General features: G+C 39.8%; 1 protein-coding gene across 3 annotated transcripts in view; it reads left to right on the top strand.

The window, feature by feature from the left end:
* ankef1a (ankyrin repeat and EF-hand domain containing 1a) overlaps positions 1 to 13866 on the top strand; it is a 31253-nt gene that overhangs the window by 17079 nt on the left and 308 nt on the right. For 2 of the 3 annotated variants that reach the window (XR_008603504.1, XR_008603505.1), the window contains exon 6: positions 7022 to 7237. The gene's annotated coding sequence lies outside the window, so the exon portion shown is untranslated. Of the gene's footprint in view, positions 1 to 7021; positions 7238 to 7346; positions 13786 to 13866 lie in introns of those variants that run through there. The other variant, XR_008603503.1, reaches the window with a different exon arrangement.

Below are 13866 nucleotides of genomic sequence, written 5' to 3'. Positions count from 1 at the left end.
TGAAAGAGTTTCAGGCTGTTCTGCTTTATCTTTGCACAGAACGTGAAACATTTCAAATATAGCATGAATAATGGCACAGAAACGCCCACAGAGTGTCTCATCTTAAAGCTCATCTCCAGAGAGAACAAATAATCTGATATTAATCAGAAAACCTTGTAACTGCATAGTCATTACTGTTTTCAATTAGAACCTGAAGTTGTTTTTGCAATAGAAGCAGAAGTTAAATACAGAGGGTTTGATGTTAGTGTTATTCATTTGCATTATGTTATATTGTAGTGAAAAGAGCAAAATTAATATTTGATTAAAGAAAAAACCCACAGTTTTTCCTCCGTTTTTGTGTCTCTCTCCTCCCTAAGAGGTGTTTCCTGGTTTAAAGCTGCACTGATCAATCTTTTATGTGATATTATATTAATGAAAAATGGATTTGTGTAATCTTAAAAGCAGCTTGTAGTGATAAACTCACAGAGAAATATTATACAGATATATCAGCATCTTTCTTTTAGTTTTTAACCTGAAACTTTAGAGATCCACAGCACTACAGGGAACTTTAATATTTCATCTCTGCTATCAGCTTTACTGCAGAAAAACGGGCGAGTTTCATAGTAAAGGTGGTAAAATTGTGACATGTCGATGTGTTTAGGAGCTTTTCTTTTCTACCGACCTATTTTCACATGACATGATTAATGATTTGCTTTCACCTCACACATATAAAGATTCAAGAACTTTATTGTCATAAACACAGCAGAAACACAGCGGTTACCCTGAGTGATGAAAGATAAAAATGAAAAACATTTAAAAAAGTAATAGTAGTAAATAATAATTAGAATGCAAGAAGATAAAAAAAAAAAATAGTTACAAATAAATTCCATGTGCAGATGTTGGTAATATTGCAATACTGTCGTATGTTAAAAAAAAAAAAACATAGTTACAAATAAATTCCATGTGCAGATGTTGGTAATATTGCAATACTGTCGTATGTTAAAAAAAAAAAAAAAACATAGTTACAAATAAATTCCATGTGCAGATGTTGGTAATATTGCAATACTGTCGTATGTTAAAAAAAAAAAAAAACATAGTTACAAATAAATTCCATGTGCAGATGTTGGTAATATTGCAATACTGTCGTATGTTAAAAAAAAAAAAAAAACATAGTTACAAATAAATTCCATGTGCAGATGTTGGTAATATTGCAATACTGTCGTATGTAAAAGTCACCAAAGTCCACATGAGGAGGCCAATACTGGGACAGTATTTATTTTAGGTTTCAGTCACTGTTTGCTTTTGTTTCTGCTCCAGAATTCCATGGATAAGTATAAAACTACTGAGTCTGGTTCAGGAAAAGAGCTTGTTTTGGGATAAAACACCCCAATGCAAACGCCAAACATTAAATTCCATTTGTTTACTACGTCCAGCTACAAGAAAGGCTTTCTAAACTTGGGCATCTCACATTTTTACTGCCTTTTTGTTGATCTGTACAGTTTTTAGAGCAGGAGAGTCCAACTCATCTTAGTCCAGGTTCCACATTCAGCCCAGTCTGATCTCCAGTGACCAGTAAAACCACAGCATAATAACCTAGAAATAACCACAACTCCATATCTTTCTTTTGTTTTGGTGCATAAAAGTTCACATTTAAGGAATTATCTTTTTAGAAAACATCATGAACAAATAGAAATTTAAGTAAAATAAGTTCAATTTCAGCAGCATTTAGCCTCAGTTTATCATTTCCACATTACAACTTCCAGATCACAGAGTGTCTACAAAGGAACACAACATTTAATCACCTGGAACTGAATGATATAGTATTTTACTTTAAAAAAAAGACATAAAGCGACAAAAGCGAGAAACAAAATGACAAGAAATGAGACAAATGACAAGAAACAAAACAAAAAACAGACAAAAAAGTAGACAAAGTTACGAAGCGACAAAAAAATGAACAAATGACACAATTGAGACAAAAGAATGAAAAAAGCATGAAACAAAACAACGATACACAAAACAATGAATAAAGCAAAACACAAAACAACATAAACAATACAAAATATTACAAAAAAGAAACAAAAAATGACTAAACAACAATGAACAATCTAGTATTTTATTTCTGATCTAAACAACTTGTCATGGTCTAGAAATGATTTTAAATTTATAGTTTTACTAATTTCCAATCTGCAGTTAATGTCTTCTCTGGAATTTTTCCACTTTGAGGGCTGGATTGGACTCTCTGGAGGACCTCTTTTGGCCCACGGGCTGCATGTTGGACACCCCTGGTTTACAAGATAAATGCATAACAAGGAGAAAGTCTTTCTGCAAAATAATACATTCCTAATCTGTTTTTTTTTTCTTTTCTAATGAAATGAATGCTTCTATGACAGTACGACTCTGCAGGGATTTCAGAATAATCACTGGAGTTATACTAAATGTCCCTGACTTGATGCATGAGTGGCAGCAGTTTCTCTGTCTTCTTGTCCCCCTCATCGTTTACATAACATTCATCTGCATTATTTAGAGACTGATCAGAAAGCCCCGCCGACAATTCCTTACATAACATTCATATTTTATGATCGTATTTGCCGGGAGAGGTTGGTTTAACTGCACCTGCTGCTCAGGAATCCGACCGCTGAGGAGGCCTTCATCAGCAGGGAGATCGAGCCCATCTCTCCTTTCTTTTTTTCAAAGGACTGGAGGAGACTGTTTGGGAGGCTGCAGATGATACTACAGTATGAAAACAGAGCCAAATGCAACGGCATATCGGCAGCGTTTAAAGTTTCCTCTACTGCAGGGGAGTCAAGCTCATTCTAGTTCAGGTTCCACATTCAGCCCAGTTTGATCTCCAGTGGATCGGAGCAGTTTTTACTTTATGAACAAAACGACACAAGTCAGATAAAAAAAAAGACAAAAAACAAGACGAAATATTACAAAAATGAGACACAAAACGACAAAAAATGGAACAAGCGACATGAAACAAAAAAAAGAGACAAAAAGTAGACAAAAAAGTAACAAAGTGACAAAACGATACACAAAACAACGAATAACACAAAACAACAAAAATAAGACAAAAAATACAAGCGAGACTAAAAGGAAACACAAAACGACAAAAACGAGAAACAAAATGAAAAAAGTCAGACAAAAAAAGACAATAAACAACAAAAACAACATAAAATATTACAAAAATGAGACACAAAACCACAAAAGTACAATGAGCAATCCAGTATTTTACTTTCTGATCCAAACAACTTGTCATGGTCTAGAAATTATTTTAAATTTATAGTTTTACTAATTTACTATCTGCAGTTAATGTCTTCTCTGGAATTTTTACACTTTGAGGGCCGGATTGGACCCTCTGGAGGACCACTTTTGGCCCACGGGCCTCATGTTGGACACCTCTGTATTAGACGTGTTGTGAGGCTGCCTGGTCGATGCAGGGAAGGATTCCTCCGATCTCAGTGGAGACCAAAGAAATGAACTGTGTTTTTTGTCTTATTCCTGTCATTTTGTTTCTCGCTTTGTCATCGTTTATCTTGTTTTTGTCCATTTTTTTGTCGCTTTGTAACTTTTTGTCTAATTTTTTTTGTCTCTTTTTGTTCTTTTGCATCTCATTTTTGTAATATTTTGTCTTGTTTTTGTTGGGGTTTTTTGTCTGTTTTTTGTCTGACTTTTGTCTTTTTGATCCTTCAGTAAATCCTCTATGGTTCAGTTCCAGATGACTAAATGTTGTGTTCTTTTGTCGACACTCCGTGATCTGGAAGTTGTAATGTGGAAATGATAAACTGAGACTGAATGTTGATGAAGTTGAACTTATTTTTCCAAACAAATTTCAGGTTGTTCATGATGTAAAAAGATAATTCCTTAAATGTGAACATTTTGAGAACGTGTTTTTTTGCTCTAAAAAGGGGAAATTAGAGTTATTTCTAGGTTATTCTGCTGTGGTTTTACTGGTCCAGTCCACTGGAGATCAGACTGGGATGAATGTGGAACCTGGACTAAGATGAATTTGACTCCACTGTTGTAAAAAAAGAAGTCTAATGAAGGATTTTTGTCTCTTATGATTATGCTTCTCATTTGCATTATTTCCCTTAAATTGCTGCCGCCGTATTCTCTCTCTGCATGGTAACGATGCATCAAGACGCTGCAGTTTGCCAGAAGAGCAGAGAGAAAACAATTGCCTGAACACCAAACAAGCCCTGACTATTCATGCATGTTCCTGATTTTATCACACGAGAGGCTGGAGGAGAGACGAAAGCAGGTGGAGGTTTTGTTCCTGAGCAGCCGGTGGGTGATGAGAGGCTGTTAGAGAGGAGGAAGATGAGAGTGAGGCCTGTGCATGGGGGTTATTGTAGGTCAATGCTTTGTTTTCAGACTAGGTGGAAGGTGGAGGGATTCGGCTGGGTTGTGTGCAACAGAGAGGACTGATGAAAGGGTGTCTTACAAAAAAACAAAATCAAAAATTGCCCTGTCATTGGTGCACGTGGAAGCAGGGAGGAGGTGCTGTTCTTCCAAATATAGGAGCTGGAGGTGGTGATGAGGAGAGAGGGGTGTTTTCCAGCCACTGCAGAGCCCAAAGCTGAGATTTTCCTTTTTTTGTGCAAGAGTTTTGTTATGCTACTGCTGCTGCTGCCGAATCGATGAGGAGGAGGAAGGGGAGGAAGGGGAGGAGGTCGGCCTGGTCCGGGGTAGTTTCACTGCAGTGGAGGCTTTTGCACTGCAAAAACTCCACATCTTACCAAGTCTATTTGTCTTATTTTTAGCCAACATGTCTCATCTCACTTGATTTCAGATAAATTCACTTAACAAGAGACATTTCAGCAGATGGAGAGACTTGTTTTTAGACAATGCATCTTAAATATCTTGTTAAGTCAAACAATCTTGAAATTACCTTGTTTTGAGTTGAATTTTTCAAGAAAACTCAAAATAAGTTTAACCCTCGTGTTGTCCTACGGGTCAAAATTGACCCATTTTAAAGTTTGAAAATGTGGGAAAAAAAATATTTTCACAGTGAAACTCCTGATGTCCACATTTTTGGGAAATTTTTGAACATTTTTTGGTGGAAAAAAAGAAATGTTAAAAATATTTCTTAAGAACATTGTCATAAAAATCAACCAAAATCCAGAGAATTTCACTGGATTTTGGTTGATTTTTATGTGAATGTTCTTAAAGAAAATAGAAGTTTTGCTGATATATATGGAATCACTTTAGACATTTTTAGGATTTTTTTGGAAGATTTTTACAATTTTTTTTGAAAATGTTTACAAGAATTTTCTTGCCAAATTTGGGTGATTTTTTGGGTGATTTTTTTGGATTTTTTTAGACAAGGAAACAATATTTTTTGGTGCCCAAAAATGAAGACAGCAGGAGGGTTAATACATCTCAAGTTAGGAGGTTACATGAAAGAGAAAATCTATTTTTGAGTGAAAAACTGCTATTTTTTAGCATGTCTGGCTTATTTTAAGACACCTAAGCTTGACAATCCTGGTAAAATAGAGCTTAAAATAAGTTTTCCCAGCTAATTTTAAGATCTCAATATTCTAAATATCATATCTTATTTCAAGAAATCTTACCAAGCCATTTTCACTTGTTCTTTTGGCAGATTTTTTCACTTATTTCAAGGTAAAAGTTCCTTGAAATAAGTTTTATTTTCTTGTTTTGAGGGGGGTATTTTTTCCAGTGGTTCCTCCCTCTCTGGTTTCTCGCTGAAAGAGCCCATCGAGTCTCATCTGTCTGTCTTTGCTTGACTCTCCATCTCTTTCCGTCCTCGTCCTCCTTTTCCTCCCTGCGTTCTGATACCTGGCGCCCCACAGTCCAGAACCAATCTGGCAACCTTGGCTGGATTGTCTGGGAGTTGTTGCAGTGAGCAGGCATGGCATGGCCGGCCAACTCTTTCCCTTATTAGCTGCATCAGCGTCTGCCAGGCAGCAACTTAGCACAATTGCACAAAACTTATTTTTTCCAGAGTTTGTTTGCAAAGCAGTTTGTTGGGGTGCAGAGTGGAGTAGGTGGGTGGTGGAGCAGGAGGGATGCTGATACCAGCATAATTAAACGTCCTGGGGATAACTGGCCAGATGTAATGATCCACTTTTAATACTATGTTTGTTGTGCTTCATTCTTTTACTGTGCTGAAGAAAGTTTCTGTCTGAGAGACGGCTGTTTAAATAAGCAAAATGTGTTCATATTTCAGGTCTAGTGATGTTATTATAGAGCAGGAGGAGGTCGGGGTGGATGGACAGGTCATGGAAGTAGGGCTGCAACTAATGATGAATCGAAAACTGATGATGTATTTCACAATGTTAAAAATACAGCATCAGACCCTTCATTTGTAATAAACCCAAGAAAGTAATCCTGTCATCTCATAGGGCTGTATTATTATTATTATTATTATTATTATTATTATTAATCTTTCTTCAGAATTGGTTTCCAGTTCCAAAATTACAACTTGCCATTGTCTAATGTGGAGTAGGTTTACAGTGTTTATGTAAATGTGTTGGTGAGCTGGTGTGCTCCAGCTGCAGGTTGTGGTGTAGAGGGAGAAGACAAAGAGTTACATCTAAGCCAATTTAATGCAGGAAATATATAGCTTTAATACACAGAGATGAGTTTTTAATGACCAGGGAAGGACTTTAATGCTAATAAAACATTTATCTGTGTGTGGATGGTTTGGTTGTTGCAGCTGAGTTTGAGCATCAGCACTAGTGTTGGAGAGCAGAGACCTCCTATAGGTGCCCTCTACTTTCAGTGGCGTATTGTGCAAATCAGGGTCTGATGATGAATAATCACTCTGCTTTTGGTCTGAGCCACGCAGCTTCTCATTGCTGATTCATAAAGAGCCACACATCTACTGGAACTGTAAACAGACGCTGATCAAAGCGGCGCTAATTCTGTTTCAGAGCAGCTCAGAGTCACATGGTGCAGCTATTTTCACTGTGATCCTGGTGTTTCACATGTATTTCATGTTGTATTTCTTGTGCTGTGTGTGTGCAGCTTGAATTAGTGTATCCTTTATGCAAACACTCCTCATGCATTTGGTGAACAGATCCTTCAGGCTGCGGCTCGTGTCCAGAGCTGTAACTGTGTTTGGACCACAGCGAGGGAAGAGAGAGACAGTAAATTATGACGAAGGAGAGGGAAGCTGATGGAAGGGAGCAGGAAACCAGACCAAACATGGGCACAGGTGACGCACGGAGGATACCCAGTTTCCATAGCAACAGGCAGGTGCAAGACACTGGGAGCGAGCTTTCGATCTGCTGAGGTGAAACATTTGCATGCACATCACACACACACACACACACACACACACACACACACACACACACACACACAATGTACACTAACACAGCGACGGGGCTTTCTGTCCACAGGGAGAGTTACACAACAAACACACAACATGTGAAGACGAACACGCCTGCGTGAACATGGTAGTGCTGCCAGACGAGATATGATTGACCAACCAGGACACGGACTCTGCTGACCCTTAAAACACACATGGATGCTGGGAAACGCCTGACGCATTGGGGATGGGAGAGGGGATGAAAGGGGGAGTCGACAAGAAAGAGAGGGAGGAGAAGGATGAGGCGGGAGGCTGAGATTAAAGGGGAAGAGGAGCTGGGGGACGGGAGTGTTGATCTGTACCCTGGGGCAGCAGCGTTACATGATGAAGGAGGAGAGCTGGGGTTGTTGTTGCACAGCGAAGAGAGAACGAGAGAGGGAGGTGATGAGATGGAGGAAAAGTTGAGGAAAGTATAAGGAATGTGGTAGAAAAAAAATACCCTGATGAGTCAGAACGTTAAAACCACCTCCTTATATCGTATAGATCCCTTTGTCTCACCCAGACAGCTCTGATCCATCGGGGTATGGAACCTCCTGGGATGTTTTGTTGGGTCTGGCACTGGGATGTTGGTTGATGATCCTTTAAGGCATCTACAGACTGTACAATTTCAACAATCTTCTAAGTTCCCAGCTTGCTCCGCTGTATGACATAAATCTAATCATCTTTGGACACGACGTGAAGTTTGCTCTGTGCAGATTAACGATGAAAACGCAGCTGAATCTCAGCCTACAATGTATGTGAGTCAACGTGAACGAAGAATAACACGTCATCAGCGTGCGCCGTCCATCCATGAAAACGAAACAACCGAAGCATAAACGGAGCTCCTACAATCACAGGGAAACTAGCCAAACATGAACCCTACAAACACAGGGAAACTAGCCAAACATGAGCCCTACAATCACAGGGAAACTAGCCAAACATGAACCCTACAATCACAGAGAAACTAGCCAAACATGAACCCTACAAACACAGGGAAACTAGCCAAACATGAGCCCTACAATCACAGAGAAACTAGCCAGACATGACCCCTACAATCACAGGGAAACTAGCCAGACATGACCCCTACAATCACAGGGAAACTAGCCAAACATGGACCCTACAATCACAGGAAACTAGCCAAACATGAACCCTACAAACACAGGGAAACTAGCCAAACATGAACCCTACAATCACAGAGAAACTAGCCAAACATGAACCATACAAACACAGGGAAACTAGCCAAACATGAGCCCTACAATCACAGAGAAACTAGCCAGACATGACCCCTACAATCACAGGGAAACTAGCCTGACGTGATCCCTACAATCACAGGGAAACTAGCCAAACATGAACCCTACAATCACAGGAAACTAGCCAAACATGACCCCTACAATCACAGGGAAACTAGCCAAACATGAACCCTACAATCACAGGAATCTAGCCAAACATGACCCCTACAATCACAGGGAAACTAGCCAAACATGAACCCTACAAATACAGGGAAACTAGCCCAACATGAGCTCTACAATCACAGGGAAACTAGCCAAACATGACCCCTACAATCACAGGGAAACTAGCCAAACATGAACCCTACAATCACAGGAAACTAGCCAAACATGACCCCTACAATCACAGGGAAACTAGCCAAACATGAACCCTACAATCACAGGAATCTAGCCAAACATGACCCCTACAATCACAGGGAAACTAGCCAAACATGAACCCTACAAATACAGGGAAACTAGCCAAACATGACCCCTACAATCACAGGGAAACTAGCCAAACATGAACCCTACAATCACAGGAAACTAGCCAAACATAACCCCTACAATCACAGGGAAACTAGCCAAACATGACCCCTACAATCACAGGGAAACTAGCCCTGTGATGTCTCTTCTGGTAGTGACGTAACTGGAACTCTGGTGGTTGATAAAGGCACTCTGTCTTCTTGATGTTCATTCTGAGGCTGCATTGGCTATCTGCTCTTGCGAATTTCTCCACTAAAGATTGCATATATTCCGCACTGTGTGAAACTAGAGCACTGTCGTCGGCAAAGAGCTTTTCTCCTACTACCTTTATCGATGTCTTACTCTTGGCTTTAAACTGTGCCACACTGAACAGATCTGCTCCAAGCTGCTTGTAATTCTGCACATTCAGGCGTCTTGAAGGTAATTCTACATCAAACTTTCAGAGACGGTCAGAATGGTGGCATGTTTTTATTTGTGGAGTTGGAACTAGTTCTCTGAAACATCTTATTTCCTTCTTCCTGATAGTTTCTCTGCTCACTGGACATCTGAGCCCCAGTCATGCGGCAGGGCAGCGTCAGCTGTTCAGACGTTCACACACATTTATGTGCAGTTTCTATACGCACACATGCACATATGGGAGTGCGCTCGTTCTGAGTTCAGTCGGCATTAATGTTCCACTTCCTGTGAGCTAGCCAGGAGGGACGTTAGCTTCTGGGCCAGTGACTCTCACCATGTCTGTCCTGTTTGTTTCCTTCTCCTCTCTGCTGGGTTGTTGCATCACCTTGAGTTGTGTTGCGATGCTTTACACTGTGTTACTGTGTGTGTCGCTGGTCAGGATTGGTGTCGTTTTATTGCATTAGATTAGGAGACTTGATGACTTATGTAAGCTCATGTTGCATCATGTGTTTTTTGGCTCTGTCTGGCTGCGTTCTTTGTTCTGTCCTGTTCTTATCTGCTCTGCTGCACTCAGCTGTTGACACTCAGTGTTTCTAATATCCAGCCGAACCCTGTGTGGCTTCATGATTCAGCAGCGTAAACCTGAAGGGAGGCAGAAAATAGGAGAGGAAAAGGTGCAAATTGACCCAATGAGAGAGATGAAAACATGGAAGGAGAAAGTCAGGGAGCAAACACAAGAGAGAAAACAGAAAAGCCAAGGAGAGAAAAGACAGAGAGGTGTAGAGCTGCAGGTCGATGCCGATCGATTCTCCCTGACAACCATCCTCACCATCAGATACAAGACCTTCAGTCCCACACTTATCAATGTCGCCACTCACTCGCCATCTATCAATACCTCAATTATCAGATTGAATATCGCTCTCCCCAGTGGGCTGAATGCGACTGAGAGCTATTCTTCATCCTCGCTGATGTGTTCACAGCTCAGCGCCTCTTTAGAGACAAAACAACTCAACAGGCCTGCAGGTGGATGCAGTGAGAGGCGAAACACAGAGCGACAGAAACCATTATCAGATTAAACATTCTGGTAGAGAAATGCTCACTGGTACTGCTGGAAAGTACAGTAACTCAAAACTGTCCCTACATACATGAACTGTAAAATACTAAATGTAAAATACTAAAATAACCCCTAACCCCTAATACCTAAAATACCATTTTTCTCTTGTCCACCCCCCTGATGACCAAACTGAATCTCTAATAAAAACTGAATTTAATTTAAATCTCCTTTTCTTGGTTTTATTTTTTTTATTCATGTCTCTGTAATTGTGTGAACATTTTTTCATCAACATAATATTTTAAATAACAATTATTATGGATGGAATGTGTCCCACAATAAGTTAGCATCACCTGTTGATGACGTTTTTGTTTTGTGTCTCATTTTTGTCATTTTTAGTCTCATTTTTGCCGCTTTGTCTTCTTTTTGTCATTTTGTGTCTTGTTTTTGTCATTTTGTGTCGCATTTTTGTTATTTTGTGTCTCATTTTTGTCGTTTTATGTCTCGTTTTTGTTGTTTTCTGTTTCGTTTCTCTTGTTTAGTGTATCGTTTCTGTCATTTTGTGTCTTGTTTCTGTCATTTTTTGTCTTATTTTTAGCATTTTGTGTCTTGTGTCTTGTCCAATGAATTGCATTATCTGATTCCTTCATATGAAGAATTAAATAGGTGATGAAATATCTTACATGAACTTAAAGATTTTGCATGAGTGAAGCATTTAAATTCCTCCACCCTGAGAAACGCATGCACAGCATGATGAGCTGGAACATTCCTGCACACGGTGGCCAGATGGACGTACAGTCGTGACGAGCTCCGATGAAAAACAGGTCTGATGGTGTGTTTGGTGCGATGACTAAGGGATGAGAGAAAGGCAGATTTTAGTGCTGAGTCACAGCAGGACTGTTGCTGCTGCATCGTCCTCCCTCCTTCCCGCATTCCCTCCCCCACACCGAGCCGCTTCATCCCTCACCCATCCCTCATTCTCCTCACATACAGATAAATAAATAGAAGCCTGTATGGTCCATCTCTGCTCCCCTCCTCTCTAATGTCACACCTCCATCTCCTTTCATGCATCTGTTTTTTGTTTCTATCCAGCTCCCATCGTCTCTTTCTGGTTTTTTGCCTCGTCACTGTTTCTCAGCTCACCCCTCCCTGGTCCTCCTCTCCTCCCTCCTTCCCCCGTGAAGTTTAATTAAGAGTGAAATCAGTCAGAGGAGAGATCAGAGTGTCGGAGCTTGTCTGCTACAGGGTTGATAATGCTGCAGCTAATCTTCTCCTCCACTTGCTGTGTTGTTGCTCTCTGACCCTCCATCCTAAACACCTTCTTCACACAAACTCCACCCAGATTCAGAGTAAGATGCAAAGCCAGAAAACACAGCAGCAGTTCTTCCTCCAGCATCATGTTAGATTCCGCTGCTAAACGAACCTGCAGCCTTCGTCTTTATCAGGAGCTTCGATCTGCAGCAGCTCTGTGGAGGATGGAAATGTGGAAGATAAGCAGCAGCAGAGCCAGGGGGATGTTTCTGGAAATAAGCTGACAATGGCCAGTTCAGACGGCTGATAACCCTGTCAGACAAAAAAATAAGAATATTAATTTAACATCCTCAGTGTTAACACAAGAGCTCGTGAAATTGGATTAACCTGAATCCAGTCTGAATAAATCTCTGTGACAAAGAACAGGTAGTTTCTTTTAGTTTTTTGTTTTTTTTTTACTCTAGAAGAATTTGCTGAGTCACTGGAAGACATTTTTTTTTAACTATTTTTATCTCATTCATGCTTTTTTATTTACTAAAATCAAAGAGAAAATGAATGAAACAAATGCAGAGAAACAAAGTCAGGAGTTTAACACAGAGCTAATGTTTGAGTTTATTTTTACTGGAAACTATGAATGACTTGTAGTGCACAGAATGTAATCTGTTACTGGGTTAAATCAGGTATTACTGAAGCTGGAGTCAACATAAACTAGCTCTAAATTTCTCCCTAGTTTTAATAAATGTTCAAATAATCCAGTATCTCCCCAAAAATCAAAGATATGAGAAGGCTGAAAACAGATTTGTCTATCAGAACAGTTTTTTCATCTTTCATCTCTTATTAATCTGATAACCCTTCAGATTTATCTTCTGTCCATATATATAAAACGTTTTGAGTCTCATTTTTGTTGTTTTTTGGTGTTTCGCGTCTCGTTTTCGTGATTTTGTCTCGTTTTTTTTGTCATTTGTGTCTTGTTTTTGTCATTTTGTGTCTCGTTTTTGTCGTTTTGTATCTCAATTTGTCGTTTTGCATCTCGTTTTTGTCATTTTGTGTCTTGTTTTTGTCATGTTGTGTCTTGTTTTTGTCGTTTCCATCATCCAGCAGTGTTCCTATAGAATGGGTAGATCAAAGCTATGTCCTCTCTTCTATTTTCCATATTTTCATCCCATTGTCAGCCTTGATTGAACGTCTCCCTCCAGCTCATATTATCAGGATCAGACTAATTCTTTGGACTGTTTTCCATCAGTCAGTTTGTCCTCTTGGTCAGCAGTAACAGCAGATAAATATCTAGCTTCTACTGCTGAGAAAAAGATCACATTAGCATGGATTAGAGTAGAGTTAGCAAACAACACAGAAAACAAAGAATAACAAGCTGAGCCAATCAATACCTATTATTGATCAATGTGGAGCGGAAAACTGGATATATTGTGCAGCCAGAATCAGAATATTAATGAAGTCTAGAATTGCATTATTTGTTTTTATGACTCCTTTTGTTTTTTATTTAGCTATAAAAAAATAATTCCATGTTGTCACACATTTTACCGTCCTATATGAGTGAGTTAAACCCATCTGCACATTTAGGATCAGGTTTTTACAGTCTCCCTGGGTCAAAACCGTCAGACATTAATACATTAAATCTAACTGGAACCATTACACTTTTAATTAGATGAGTTTATAGTAAATAAATGACGTGTTGTGGATCTCCAATAGGCCTCCAGAGGACCTCAGACTGAAACCTGATCCTTCTTCAAACACAATCCTGCTCTTCCATCAGTGTTTAATCTGGTTTGTTCCACTCTTATTTTATTGTTTTCCAGGAGAACGACTGAACGAGGAACCTGTAGATTCATTTTCCTCACTCTCTCCACACAAACACACACATCCTACCCCACCTCTAACACAATAAACACACAAACCGTCCTCTGGAGACACACAGGGAGTCGTTGGGCGCGCGCGCACACACACACACACACACACACACACACACACACACACACACACACACACACACACACACACACACACACACACACACACACACACACACACACACACACACACACACACACACTCACTCCCCGTCTCCTCTCCTCTGGCTCTCCTCTCCAAATGGATTTTTCATGCAGAGT

Source organism: Amphiprion ocellaris, chromosome 12, assembly GCF_022539595.1.
Source record: "Amphiprion ocellaris isolate individual 3 ecotype Okinawa chromosome 12, ASM2253959v1, whole genome shotgun sequence".
NCBI classification, from domain to species: domain Eukaryota; kingdom Metazoa; phylum Chordata; class Actinopteri; family Pomacentridae; genus Amphiprion; species Amphiprion ocellaris.
This window is presented reverse-complemented; position numbering and strand designations above follow the sequence as displayed.